We start from the raw sequence: 13,583 nt of genomic DNA, 5'->3' as shown, positions 1-13,583 counted from the left end.
AATAATCTCCTCTATCGGAGTTTTTCGATTGGTGCTTCGATAGGAAGATCTCACGCTTGAGCGAGTCTTGCCTCTGCATATGCTGACACCGTCGGTGGTTTTTTCCGCCGACCACCACCAGTTTCTCGTTTGAAAGACGACGAAAGCGTGGAAAGCAATCAAATCTGTCGGTTGAAGGTACCACATGGGAGTTTTGTAAATGCCCGCCCAGATGACGGTCTCTTCACCTACCAGGGGCTTGAGATAGGTTTTGATATCGGCGCTGTCGATTCTCCACGCATCTTGTCCGATTTTATTCACGTTCGGGTGGAAGTACACGGCTTTATCGTAGTTACCACCTTCAAATTTATGCACGAACTCCGAAAGTCCGCACGAGATGTTGGAGCACGAGGCAGACATGATGACGAGAGCATGAAAATTGCATGAAAACCCTGCTGACGAATTGAGCGTAATGATGTATGACGAAAGCAAGCAGAGTCTTTTTATACCGACTCCTACGACCAATGAACACTCAGCGGCTCTGCATTATAGACGGATGCAGGCGGTGCATCGACGCCATTTCCCGAACATCATGGATCCGTGTGATCAATTCGATGCGCTCATCAATTACGTTCGGCAGCCAAAGGGCTCTCCGGTACGTGATGATGGTTGCAATCACGTGACCGAGGCCGTGATAGACGGACACAACGTGTGCACGTCGAGTGCGCACGTGATCGATCAGCACGTCCACGCACTCGAGCATGATTTTCAACAGCGGTGCATGCCAGAAAAAAGATGCTATCAGTCTCGACAGCGCCTCCTAGACGTCGACAGGCATCTGATTAGTTTTCTCTCATGGAGAGTTCGCGCGAGATTCTACAAAACACCGACATCCCCAGAAAAATGATTCTCTTTTTTACCGATCTTGATTTTTGGTCATGGGCTGCACCCCCCCCCCCCCCCCCCCCCCCGCATGTTCACAGGTCAGGGGTTCCATAGCCCCCCCCCCGGCTTGACACTGACTTGCATGGTTGTATTTCACCAGCAGCACTGCACGCCGTCAATACGCCGGGGCGGCCACATCGGAACACAACACGTTGTGGCGGCCACACCGGAACACAACACGTTGGGGCAGGCCTTGACGCTGGCCAGTCTCAGCTCACATAGCTACAGTACTGTCGGTCGACGAAGAACAGGGGAGTGGGGGGATCAGCCTCGTTGCCCAGGTCGTTCTTCTTAGTATCATGTACTATGGTCTATGCATAGTTGAGTCACTGTGTATACATTGGTATGTAGTGCTTGGTGAAATTCTGGCCAGTTTGCTCTTCGACACTACGTTCTTCAGCGCCTGACAGTACTGTATGCCAACACCTTTGCCATCACGTCGTCGGACAATAGTGAATCGTCAAACGTGTGTACACTGTACACTGTACTATGTAGCCACGATGAAGCATGGCCACTGAAGTGTGACTGTACCTCACAGGTCAGACACCACAACATGTTAGAGTGCAATTTTTATGGTACAGGCGCTCAGCACCGCAGTTGGAGGTGGTCCGGCTGGAGAGGGGGGGGGGGGGGTTGGGATCTCTCCCTGGGAAAAATTTGAAATCAGGCTGCGAAATTCTGCATTCTGGGCGTGGTCGGGCGAGAAACTGGTCCGGCCAAAGCCGGATCGGCCGGACCGGCTGCTACGCGACTGTGGTATTCACAGTCATGGAATACCACCTCCTGCATTTTTCCAGACGAACAGGAAAGGAAAATAGGTACAAATAATTATATTCTCGGCGATGCCTTAGCCCACACGAAGGCATACAGCTGCAATCTGGAACTACTCGCCTTGGAGATGTCCTGTCGCGTTTTGACGCCCACTTGCGACGCAATAATCTTCAGCTCCGTCAAAATGTACTTTAGAGGCGGGATTAGCCAATTGGGCATTGCTCGTGTGGAAAATCGAAATCCTGACTCAGAAAAGAACCAACAGTGCAAACACAGAGAACAAAGAGACAAAACGTGACAGCATACCCTAAAACTAATTATTTTATAAACCATGTACTCAATATCCTTGTGTGCTTGAATTGTTCTAATGTACCGTTGTGATTTGGTTGCTTGTATTACATGTCACATTGTGGGTTTTAAGACAGTACAGCAGCATGCAAATGTGTGTGTGTGTGTATGTGTGTGTGTGTATGAGAGAGAGAGAGAGTGTGTGTGCGTGTATGTGTGCGTATATACATGACACCGGAGTCCGCAGTACACAGTATATTGCAGAATCATGTACACAGAAAGTGCACGTAGATGTACATTCGGATAGTACTCCATAGTGTACAAAGTACCTACCTCGAGGAGAAAAGTGTTCATGGAGGACTTGGGCAATTTCGGGAAATACGTATTCCGCTAGCTCTTCCCTGCAAGCAAAGTAACGGTTTCCTACATCCACACAATGGAGGGAGAGAGAGAGACAGAGAGAGACGGGGGGGGGGGGAGGAAGAGAGAGACAGAGAGAGAGACAGAGAGAGAGAGAGAGGGGGGGGGGGGAGAGAGAGAGAGAGGGGGGAGCGAGAGAGAGGGAGGGGAGAGACAGAGAGAGAAACAAACAGACATATTTGACCCAAGCTAAACGATAGCTTGCATGCCGTCCCACCAGTAGGACCCAAGAAATCACGCTGCAAAGTGCTTTTGGTTCAGAATTTTCTTGAAACAATTTTTGAGATGAGGTCTTTGTAAGGGAGCATCACATAAGTTCGCATTTTGTTTCTAAACGTAACGCATTTCGAAACGGGGGTAGGGGGTAGCGCCCTTTTCGAATAGAAAAAATGACTGTTCGCACATTATCTGGAACTGTACAATCTACTACCGTGCTAGATCACTGCAGCAAATGAGTGTGTTTAGGTGGAGATCTACCTGTGTTTGCCGATCAGCTAACCCTTGCACTGCATGCATGCAGGCTACTCAGAGGTGTCAAATGTCACACCAGCCTGATCAAACCGTGTACAGTGTACCTGGCCAGCGTTTACAGCAGTACAGTTGTTGTGCAGGAAGTCTATGTTTATGTGCGTGTACATGTCATTGATTGTACTTGTACTCAGTAAATGCGGTACACGTACTACTGTATGCCATTCACGACCGCTCTAGCAAAACATTCATATCCATGTACATGTACATAGCATAGCATGGGGCCCGCATGGACGTGTACAGTAGATAAACACAGAAAATGTGCGATAAGACTTTCGAATAGAGGGGGGAGGTAGGGGGATAAAGTCTATTCGAAATGCGTTACGTTTGCAAAATAAATGCGAACTTATGAGATGCTCCCTAAGGCAAAGTAATGGGGCAAAGGCAAGACTATGTCCAGTGCATGGCATACGTACAATTTCATCAATTGTCACAATGGCAGCACATGCTCCTGTCGCAGAGCTAGAAACTCTGCCGGAAGTGAATTTTGACCATTGCACATCGATCGTGGTGAGGACCTAATATCTTTCTTAGGCTGCGTTTACACGACAACGCACGGCCAGTTTTCCGTTTTCAGTCCCGCATTTCTTTTTTCGTTTTCCTACGTTTACACGATCAAAGCCGATCCGAGGTGGTCTCCTTTTGTATCGTTTTCAAGCGTCTACACGAGAGCAAAGGATCCGCCAAAGATCGTCAAAGGGCCAAGTGTTGCCGTGGAAGCACCAATCACACTCAAGTAATGGTTGAAAACAGGCACACGACAACACACATCACATGACGAAAATTGTAAAAAACAATTTTTGGGATTGTCGGATCCGTGTAAAAGGCCGAAAATGAAACAAACGTGACGGAAAACGAGGCCAGCACGCCGTTTCGACTGTTTACACACCCAAATTTATCCGGCAGAACATTTCCGTTTTCAAATTCTTCCACCTTGGCCAGCGTTTTGGTTTTCTTCCGTTTTGGTGCACAACTTTTACGTTTTGCTCCGCGTACCGTGTAAATGAACCCTGGATCCGAAAGGATTTCGTTGCGTTTTCGCCCCCAGCGTTGTCGTGTAAACGCAGCCTAAGCCTGCAACAGTGCTGGAATGCAAAATTCCATACTCCGTATCCATGGTTGCCCTGGGGCTGTTGCCATGGAATTTCGTAATAGTCCTTGTACAATCACGTCTAAAATTGTTGGACTCCTTCATTAGCCCCTTAGCAACAGTCTAGGGTCAAGTTTTAGGTCAATGTTAGAACAGAGGCCATGCAGCATGTCTGTGTATGATGGTCTTACCGGTAGGACCGAGGTCCATGCAAGCTATTATTAATTTTCCAAACGACGACCTAGCAGCAACGGCTCAGCTAGAAGTAGAAGATTCATATTTTTAAATACTGCACACCTGCAAGTACATGACTGTACTAATAGTCACGTCACACGCCAGATCCCTGGCCTTTCCCCGTGGAAACTTAGGTGGTTTAGAGTTATCGATACCGGAAAAGCCCGTGTATAGGCCCCCGGGCGTATAGAATAGCAGCCTCGATTTCCTAATAATCATCTTATGTGTGCGTCGTACGCGCACACTGTCTGCATCCACCAGAGAGTAGCAAATTGTCGATAGTGTCCCACTCCTCACGATACTCAGAGTACACACAGCGTACTCGGATCAGGCGCAAGTTTCTGGAATCAACTAGAACAGACGGCAAGTTTGAACGTGACGCGGGGTCCATGATCATCATCTTTACCGGTTTTCAACTATATGAATCGTGTACGTTTCAAAGAGATGTAGTACTCACGTCACCGCTTTACCCTCTTCACATCCTTTTCGAGTGGTAGCCACCATGATCATCATCTTTATCGCGCGAGTTTCAACAATCTACCTCCGTTTCAAAGAGATGTTCACCATGCGGTATTCACGGTACCGCCCAATTTATCCGCTTCACATCCTGAGCAGCAGACTCCATGATCATCGCGCAGAGTTTTAATGTTGAACTGCGCGCGCGCCGCACCCTTCAACCAACGAACAACTGGGCGGGGATAAAAGTGATTCGATCCACCTTGATCAGCCCCATTCCACAAACCTGAATGAGACAAAATGCTCCTCTCTTGTTCCTTGTGTTCGAAGACTATGACCGGCCTCCGGCCGTTCGTCGAGCATCTCCGCTCGAAAAACCACCGGAGGAAGCTGGAGGCCGGGATGCAGCCTGAATTTATGTGTTCTTGGTAAGTAATCTGTCGTGCAATTCTCTTTATTTGAAATACCAGAGATCTTATACATGTTTTAATCTGTTTCCTTCCATGCAGCGACAACCAATGGCGAACAATAGAAGAAATGAAAGATCATTCTGCAACGTCAAGACATCTTCAACATTATACGGAGAAGCTGACCTCATACTACGGGGAAATACCGGCCAACAGCGTTATAACACTCATACAAGCTGAGAATGATCTACTGAAATTATAATTAAACATTTTAAAATCAACATATCTGTGCTAAATGTGTGTGTCTGGATGGGGGTCGAGTACTCATTCGATTGCATGCTCCGAGTCGATGGGTTTGGCATGCCGAAGTGCAATATGATTGACGTAGTGGGTAGCTGCAAGTTCGTTGAACAGAGCGGAGGCAAACGTATGACAGTTGTTTGTTACAACGTTGTAAATACCCTTGACGAGATTGGAGTCGTAGAGGAAATCTATCATATCCTGCAGATTTACATGTGATTTGTCAGCAATAATCTCCTCTATCGGAGTTTTTCGATTGGTGCTTCGATAGGAAGATCTCACGCTTGAACGAGTCTTGCCTCTGCATATGCTGACACCGTCGGTTGTTTTTTCCGCAGACCACCACCAGTTTCTCGTTTGAAAGACGACGAAAGCGTGGAAAGCAATCAAATCTGTCGGTTGAAGGTACCACATGGGAGTTTTGTAAATGCCCGCCCAGATGATGGTCTCTTCACCTACCAGGGGCTTGAGATAGGTTTTGATATCGGCGCTGTCGATTCTCCACGCATCTTGTCCGATCTTATTCACGTTCGGGTGGAAGTACACGGCTTTATCGTAGTTACCACCTTCAAATTTATGCACGAACTCCGAAAGTCCGCACGAGATGTTGGAGCACGAGGCAGACATGATGACGAGAGCATGAAAATTGCATGAAAACCCTGCTGACGAATTGAGCGTAATGATGTATGACGAAAGCAAGCAGAGTCTTTTTATACCGACTCCTACGACCAATGAACACTCAGCGGCTCTGCATTATAGACGGATGCAGGCGGTGCATCGACGCCATTTCCCGAACATCATGGATCCGTGTGATCAATTCGATGCGCTCATCAATTACGTTCGGCAGCCAAAGGGCTCTCCGGTACGTGATGATGGTTGCAATCACGTGACCGAGGCCGTGATAGACGGACACAACGTGTGCACGTCGAGTGCGCACGTGATCGATCAGCACGTCCACGCACTCGAGCATGATTTTCAACAGCGGTGCATGCCAGAAAAAAGATGCTATCAGTCTCGACAGCGCCTCCTAGACGTCGACAGGCATCTGATTAGTTTTCTCTCATGGAGAGTTCGCGCGAGATTCTACAAAACACCGACATCCCCAGAAAAATGATTCTCTTTTTTACCGATCTTGATTTTTGGTCATGGGCTGCACCCCCCCCCCCCCCCCCCCCCCCGCATGTTCACAGGTCAGGGGTTCCATAGCCCCCCCCCCCCCCCCCCGGCTTGACACTGACTTGCATGGTTGTATTTCACCAGCAGCACTGCACGCCGTCAATACGCCGGGGCGGCCACATCGGAACACAACACGTTGTGGCGGCCACACCGGAACACAACACGTTGGGGCAGGCCTTGACGCTGGCCAGTCTCAGCTCACATAGCTACAGTACTGTCGGTCGACGAAGAACAGGGGAGTGGGGGGATCAGCCTCGTTGCCCAGGTCGTTCTTCTTAGCATCATGTACTATGGTCTATGCATAGTTGAGTCACTGTGTATACATTGGTATGTAGTGCTTGGTGAAATTCTGGCCAGTTTGCTCTTCGACACTACGTTCTTCAGCGCCTGACAGTGCTGTATGCCAACACCTTTGCCATCACGGCGTCGGACAATAGTGAATCGTCAAACGTGTGTACACTGTACACTGTACTATGTAGCCACGATGAAGCATGGCCACTGAAGTGTGACTGTACCTCACAGGTCAGACACCACAACATGTTAGAGTGCAATTTCTATGGTACAGGCGCTCAGCACCGCAGTTGGAGGTGGTCCGGCCGGAGGGGGGGGGGGGGGGGTTGGGATCTCTCCCTGGGAAAAATTTGAAATCAGGGTGCAAAATTCTGCATTCTGGGCGTGGTCGGGCGAGAAACTGGTATGGCCAAAGCCGGATCAGCCGGACCGGCTGCTACGCGACTGTGGTATTCACAGTCATGGAATACCACCTCCTGCATTTTTCCAGACGAACAGGAAAGGAAAATAGGTACAAATAATTATATTCTCGGCGATGCCTTAGCCCACACGAAGGCATACAGCTGCAATCTGGAACTACTCGCCTTGGAGATGTCCTGTCGCGTTTTGACGCCCACTTGCGACGCAATAACCTTCAGCTCCGTCAAAATGTACTTTAGAGGCGGGATTAGCCAATTGGGCATTGCTCGTGTGGAAAATCGAAATCCTGACTCAGAAAAGAACCAACAGTGCAAACACAGAGAACAAAGAGACAAAACGTGACAGCATACCCTAAAACTAATTATTTTATAAACCACGTACTCAATATCCTTGTGTGCTTGAATTGTTCTAATGTACCGTTGTGATTTGGTTGCTTGTATTACATGTCACATTGTGGGTTTTAAGACAGTACAGCAGCATGCAAATGTGTGTGTGTGTGTGTGTATGTGTGTGTGTATGAGAGAGAGAGAGAGTGTGTGTGCGTGTATGTGTGCGTATATACATGACACCGGAGTCCGCAGTACACAGTATATTGCAGAATCATGTACACAGAAAGTGCACGTAGATGTACATTCGGATAGTACTCCATACTCCATAGTGTACAAAGTACCTACCTCGAGGAGAAAAGTGTTCATGGAGGACTTGGGCAATTTCGGGAAATACGTATTCCGCTAGCTCTTCCCTGCAAGCAAAGTAACGGTTTCCTACATCCACACAATGGAGGGAGAGAGAGAGACAGAGAGAGACGGGGGGGGGGGGGGGGGAGGAAGAGAGAGAGAGAGAGAGAGAGAGAGAGAGAGAGAGAGAGAGAGAGAGAGAGAGAGAGAGACAGAGAGAGAGGGGGGGGGGAGAGAGAGAGAGAGGGGGGAGCGAGAGAGAGGGAGGGGAGAGACAGAGAGAGAAACAAACAGACATATTTGACCCAAGCTAAACGATAGCTTGCATGCCGTCCTACCAGTAGGACCCAAGAAATCACGCTGCAAAGTGCTTTTGGTTCAGAATTTTCTTGAAACAATTTTTGAGATGAGGTCTTTGTAAGGGAGCATCACATAAGTTCGCATTTTGTTTCTAAACGTAACGCATTTCGAAACGGGGGTAGGGGTAGCGCCCTTTTCGAATAGAAAAATGACTGTTCGCACATTATCTGGAACTGTACAATCTACTACCGTGCTAGATCACTGCAGCAAATGAGTGTGTTTAGGTGGAGATCTACCTGTGTTTGCCGATCAGCTAACCCTTGCACTGCATGCATGCAGGCTACTCAGAGGTGTCAAATGTCACACCAGCCTGATCAAACAGTGTACAGTGTACCTGGCCAGCGTTCACAGCAGTACAGTTGTTGTGCAGGAAGTCTATGTTTATGTGCGTGTACATGTCATTGAGTGTACTTGTACTCAGTAAATGCGGTACACGTACTACTGTATGCCATTCACGACCGCTCTAGCAAAACATTCATATCCATGTACATGTACATAGCATAGCATGGGGCCCGCATGGACGTGTACAGTAGATAAACACAGAAAATGTGCGATAAGACTTTCGAATAGAGGGGGGAGGTAGGGGGGGGGGGGTAAAGTCTAATCGAAATGCGTTACGTTTGCAAAATAAATGCGAACTTATGAGATGCTCCCTAAGGCAAAGTAATGGGGCAAAGGCAAGACTATGTCCAGTGCATGGCATACGTACAATTTCATCAATTGTCACAATGGCAGCACATGCTCCTGTCGCAGAGCTAGAAACTCTGCCGGAAGTGAATTTTGACCATTGCACATCGATCGTGGTGAGGACCTAATATCTTTCTTAGGCTGCGTTTACACGACAACGCACGGCCAGTTTTCCGTTTTCAGTCCCGCATTTCTTTTTTCGTTTTCCTACGTTTACACGATCAAAGCCGATCCGAGGTGGTCTCCTTTTGTATCGTTTTCAAGCGTCTACACGAGAGCAAAGGATCCGCCAAAGATCGTCAAAGGGCCAAGTGTTGCCGTGGAAGCACCAATCACACTCAAGTAATGGTTGAAAACAGGCACACGACAACACACATCACATGACGAAAATTGTAAAAAACAATTTTTGGGATTGTCGGATCCGTGTAAAAGGCCGAAAATGAAACAAACGTGACGGAAAACGAGGCCAGCACGCCGTTTCGACTGTTTACACACCCAAATTTATCCGGCAGAACATTTCCGTTTTCAAATTCTTCCACCTTGGCCAGCGTTTTGGTTTTCTTCCGTTTTGGTGCACAACTTTTACGTTTTGCTCCGCGTACCGTGTAAATGAACCCTGGATCCGAAAGGATTTCGTTGCGTTTTCGCCCCCAGCGTTGTCGTGTAAACGCAGCCTAAGCCTGCAACAGTGCTGGAATGCAAAATTCCATACTCCGTATCCATGGTTGCCCTGGGGCTGTTGCCATGGAATTTCGTAATAGTCCTTGTACAATCACGTCTAAAATTGTTGGACTCCTTCATTAGCCCCTTAGCAACAGTCTAGGGTCAAGTTTTAGGTCAATGTTAGAACAGAGGCCATGCAGCATGTCTGTGTATGATGGTCTTACCGGTAGGACCGAGGTCCATGCAAGCTATTATTAATTTTCCAAACGACGACCTAGCAGCAACGGCTCAGCTAGAAGTAGAAGATTCATATTTTTAAATACTGCACACCTGCAAGTACATGACTGTACTAATAGTCACGTCACACGCCAGATCCCTGGCCTTTCCCCGTGGAAACTTAGGTGGTTTAGAGTTACCGATACCGGAAAAGCCCGTGTATAGGCCCCCGGGCGTATAGAATAGCAGCCTCGATTTCCTAATAATCATCTTATGTGTGCGTCGTACGCGCACACTGTCTGCATCAAGCAGAGAGTAGCAAATTGTCGATAGTGTCCCACTCCTCACGATACTCAGAGTACACACAGCGTACTCGGATCAGGCGCAAGTTTCTGGAATCAACTAGAACAGACGGCAAGTTTGAACGTGACGCGGGGTCCATGACCATCATCTTTACCGGTTTTCAACTATATGAATCGTGTACGTTTCAAAGAGATGTAGTACTCACGTCACCGCTTTACCCTCTTCACATCCTTTTCGAGTGGTAGCCACCATGATCATCATCTTTATCGCGCGAGTTTCAACAATCTACCTCCGTTTCAAAGAGATGTTCACCATGCGGTATTCACGGTACCGCCCAATTTACCCGCTTCACATCCTGAACAGCAGACTCCATGATCATCGCGCAGAGTTTTAATGTTGAACTGTGCGCGCACCGCACCCTTCAACCAACGAACAACTGGGCGGGGATAAAAGTGATTGGATCCACCTTGATCAGTCCCATTCAATCAACCATCAAGATGCTCTTTTCATGCTCGACATGTTCCTCCAGCCGTTCGTCGACCACCTCAAGTCGAAGGGACACAGGAAGAAGCTGGAGGCCGGTCTACAGCCTGAGTTTCTCTGCTCTTGGTAAGTGATCTGTGGTGCAATTCTCTTTATTTGAAATACCAGAGATCTTATACATGTTTTGATGTGTTTCCTCCCATACAGCGACAACCAATGGCGGACACTTGAACATTTAAAACATCATCTATCGACCGTCAGCCATCTGACCAACTATATGATGAAGCTAACGTCATACTACGGAGAATTGCCAGTCAACAGTGTCATTACGATGATCCAAGCACAGATAGATATCAACAATATCTAATTAAAATTTTTAAAATCAACATATCTGTGCTAAATGTGTGTGTCTGGATGGGGGTCGAGTACTCATTCGATTGCATGCTCAGAGTCGATGGGTTTGGCATGCCGAAGTTCGATGTGATTGAAGTAGTGGGTAGCTGCAAGTTCGTTGAACAGAGCGGAGGCAAACGTATGGCAGTTGTTTGTTACAACGTTGTAAATGCCCTTGACGAGATTGGAGTCGTAGAGGAAATCTATCATATCCTGCAGATTTACATGTGATTGGTCAGCAATAATCTCCTCTATCGGAGTTTTTCGATTGGTGCTTCGATAGGAAGATCTCACGCTTGAGCGAGTCTTGCCTCTGCATATGCTGACACCGTCGGTGGTTTTTTCCGCCGACCACCACCAGTTTCTCGTTTGAAAGACGACGAAAGCGTGGAAAGCAATCAAATCTGTCGGTTGAAGGTACCACATGGGAGTTTTGTAAATGCCCGCCCAGATGACGGTCTGTTCACCTACCAGGGGCTTGAGATAGGTTTTGATATCGGCGCTGTCGATTCTCCACGCATCTTGTCCGATTTTATTCACGTTCGGGTGGAAGTACACGGCTTTATCGTAGTTACCACCTTCAAATTTATGCACGAACTTCGAAAGTCCGCACGAGATGTTGGAGCACGAGGCAGGCATGATGACGAGAGCATGAAAATTGCATGAAAACCCTGCTGACGAATTGAGCGTAATGATGTATGACGAAAGCAAGCAGAGTCTTTTTATACCGACTCCTACGACCAATGAACACTCAGCGGCTCTGCATTATAGACGGATGCAGGCGGTGCATCGACGCCATTTCCCGAACATCATGGATCCGTGTGATCAATTCGATGCGCTCATCAATTACGTTCGGCAGCCAAAGCGCTCTCCGGTACGTGATGGTTGCAACCACGTGACCGAGGCCGTGATAGAAGGACACAACGTGTGCACGTCGAGTGCGCACGTGATCGATCAGCACGTCCACGCACTCGAGCATGATTTTCAACAGCGGTGCATGCCAGAAAAAAGATGCTATCAGTCTCGACAGCGCCTCCTAGACGTCGACAGGCATCTGATTAGTTTTCTCTCATGGAGAGTTCGCTCGAGATTCTACAAAACACCGACATCCCCAGAAAAATGATTCTCTTTTTTACCGATCTTGATTTTTGGTCATGGGCTGCACCCCCCCCCCCCCCCCCGCATGTTCACAGGTCAGGGGTTCCATAGCCCCCCCCCCCCCGGCTTGACACTGACTTGCAGGGTTGTATTTCACCAGCAGCACTGCACGCCGTCAATACGCCGGGGCGGCCACATCGGAACACAACACGTTGTGGCGGCCACACCGGAACACAACACGTTGGGGCAGGCCTTGACGCTGGCCAGTCTCAGCTCACATAGCTACAGTACTGTCGGTCGACGAAGAACAGGGGAGTGGGGGGATCAGCCTCGTTGCCCAGGTCGTTCTTCTTAGTATCATGTACTATGGTCTATGCATAGTTGAGTCACTGTGTATACATTGGTATGTAGTGCTTGGTGAAATTCTGGCCAGTTTGCTCTTCGACACTACGTTCTTCAGCGCCTGACAGTACTGTATGCCAACACCTTTGCCATCACGTCGTCGGACAATAGTGAATCGTCAAACGTGTGTACACTGTACACTGTACTATGTAGCCATGATGAAGCATGGCCACTGAAGTGTGACTGTACCTCACAGGTCAGACACCACAGCATTTTAGAGTGCAATTTCTATGGTACAGGCGCTCAGCACCGCAGTTGGAGGTGGTCCGGCCGGAGGGGGGGGGGGGGGTTTGGGATCTCTCCCTGGGAAAAATTTGAAATCAGGGTGCAAAATTCTGCATTCTGGGCGTGGTCGGGCGAGAAACTGGTCCGGCCAAAGCCGGATCGGCTGCTACGCGACTGTGGTATTCATAGTCCTGCATTTTTCCAGACGAACAGGAAAGGAAAATAGGTACAAATAATTATATTCTCGGCGATGCCTTAGCCCACACGAAGGCATACAGCTGCAATCTGGAACTACTCGCCTTGGAGATGTCCTGTCGCGTTTTGACGCCCACTTGCGACGCAATAACCTTCAGCTCCGTCAAAATGTACTTTAGAGGCGGGGTTAGCCAATTGGGCATTGCTCGTGTGGAAAATCGAAATCCTGACTCAGAAAAACCGACAGTGCAAACACAGAGAACAAAGAGACAAAACGTGACAGCATGCCCTAAAACTAACTATTCCCGTAGCTATGCAGAAGACGTTACTTCAGTAACGTCTGGCGCTAGCCAGGGTCCACACAGCTTTAATTTGGTGTTTGTGTCACGCCTGGCGCTATCCCGTACCGTACCGTACCATCAAACACAGCTGGCCACATACAGTTGGCCGCAATATTCAAAAAGGGCTTTCAAATGCAGGATCATAACGTGAAGCAACTTGGTAGAATGAGTATTGAATGCGAAGTGTATGGGGGAATGCATGTAGGGCGATAGTGCGGGTTTCTAATCCCAGGTT

General features: G+C 48.3%; 1 protein-coding gene across 3 annotated transcripts in view; it reads right to left on the bottom strand.

Annotated features, from left to right (window-relative positions):
• The window catches only part of LOC135819853 (uncharacterized), a 43,105-nt gene extending 29,876 nt beyond the window's left edge, over nt 1-13,229 (bottom strand). For 2 of the 3 annotated variants that reach the window (XM_065333134.1, XM_065333133.1), the window contains exons 1-5: nt 13,112-13,225; nt 7,980-8,069; nt 7,470-7,591; nt 2,317-2,406; nt 1,816-1,937 (exon numbers count right to left, since the gene is read on the bottom strand). The gene's annotated coding sequence lies outside the window, so the exon portion shown is untranslated. Of the gene's footprint in view, nt 1-1,815; nt 1,938-2,316; nt 2,407-7,469; nt 7,592-7,979; nt 8,070-13,111 lie in introns of all 3 variants that reach the window. The other variant, XR_010553996.1, reaches the window with a different exon arrangement.
• Between the last annotated feature and the right edge of the window lie 354 nt (nt 13,230-13,583).

Source organism: Sycon ciliatum, chromosome 6 (genome assembly GCF_964019385.1).
Source record: "Sycon ciliatum chromosome 6, ocSycCili1.1, whole genome shotgun sequence".
NCBI classification, from domain to species: Eukaryota; Metazoa; Porifera; class Calcarea; order Leucosolenida; family Sycettidae; genus Sycon; species Sycon ciliatum.
This window is presented reverse-complemented; position numbering and strand designations above follow the sequence as displayed.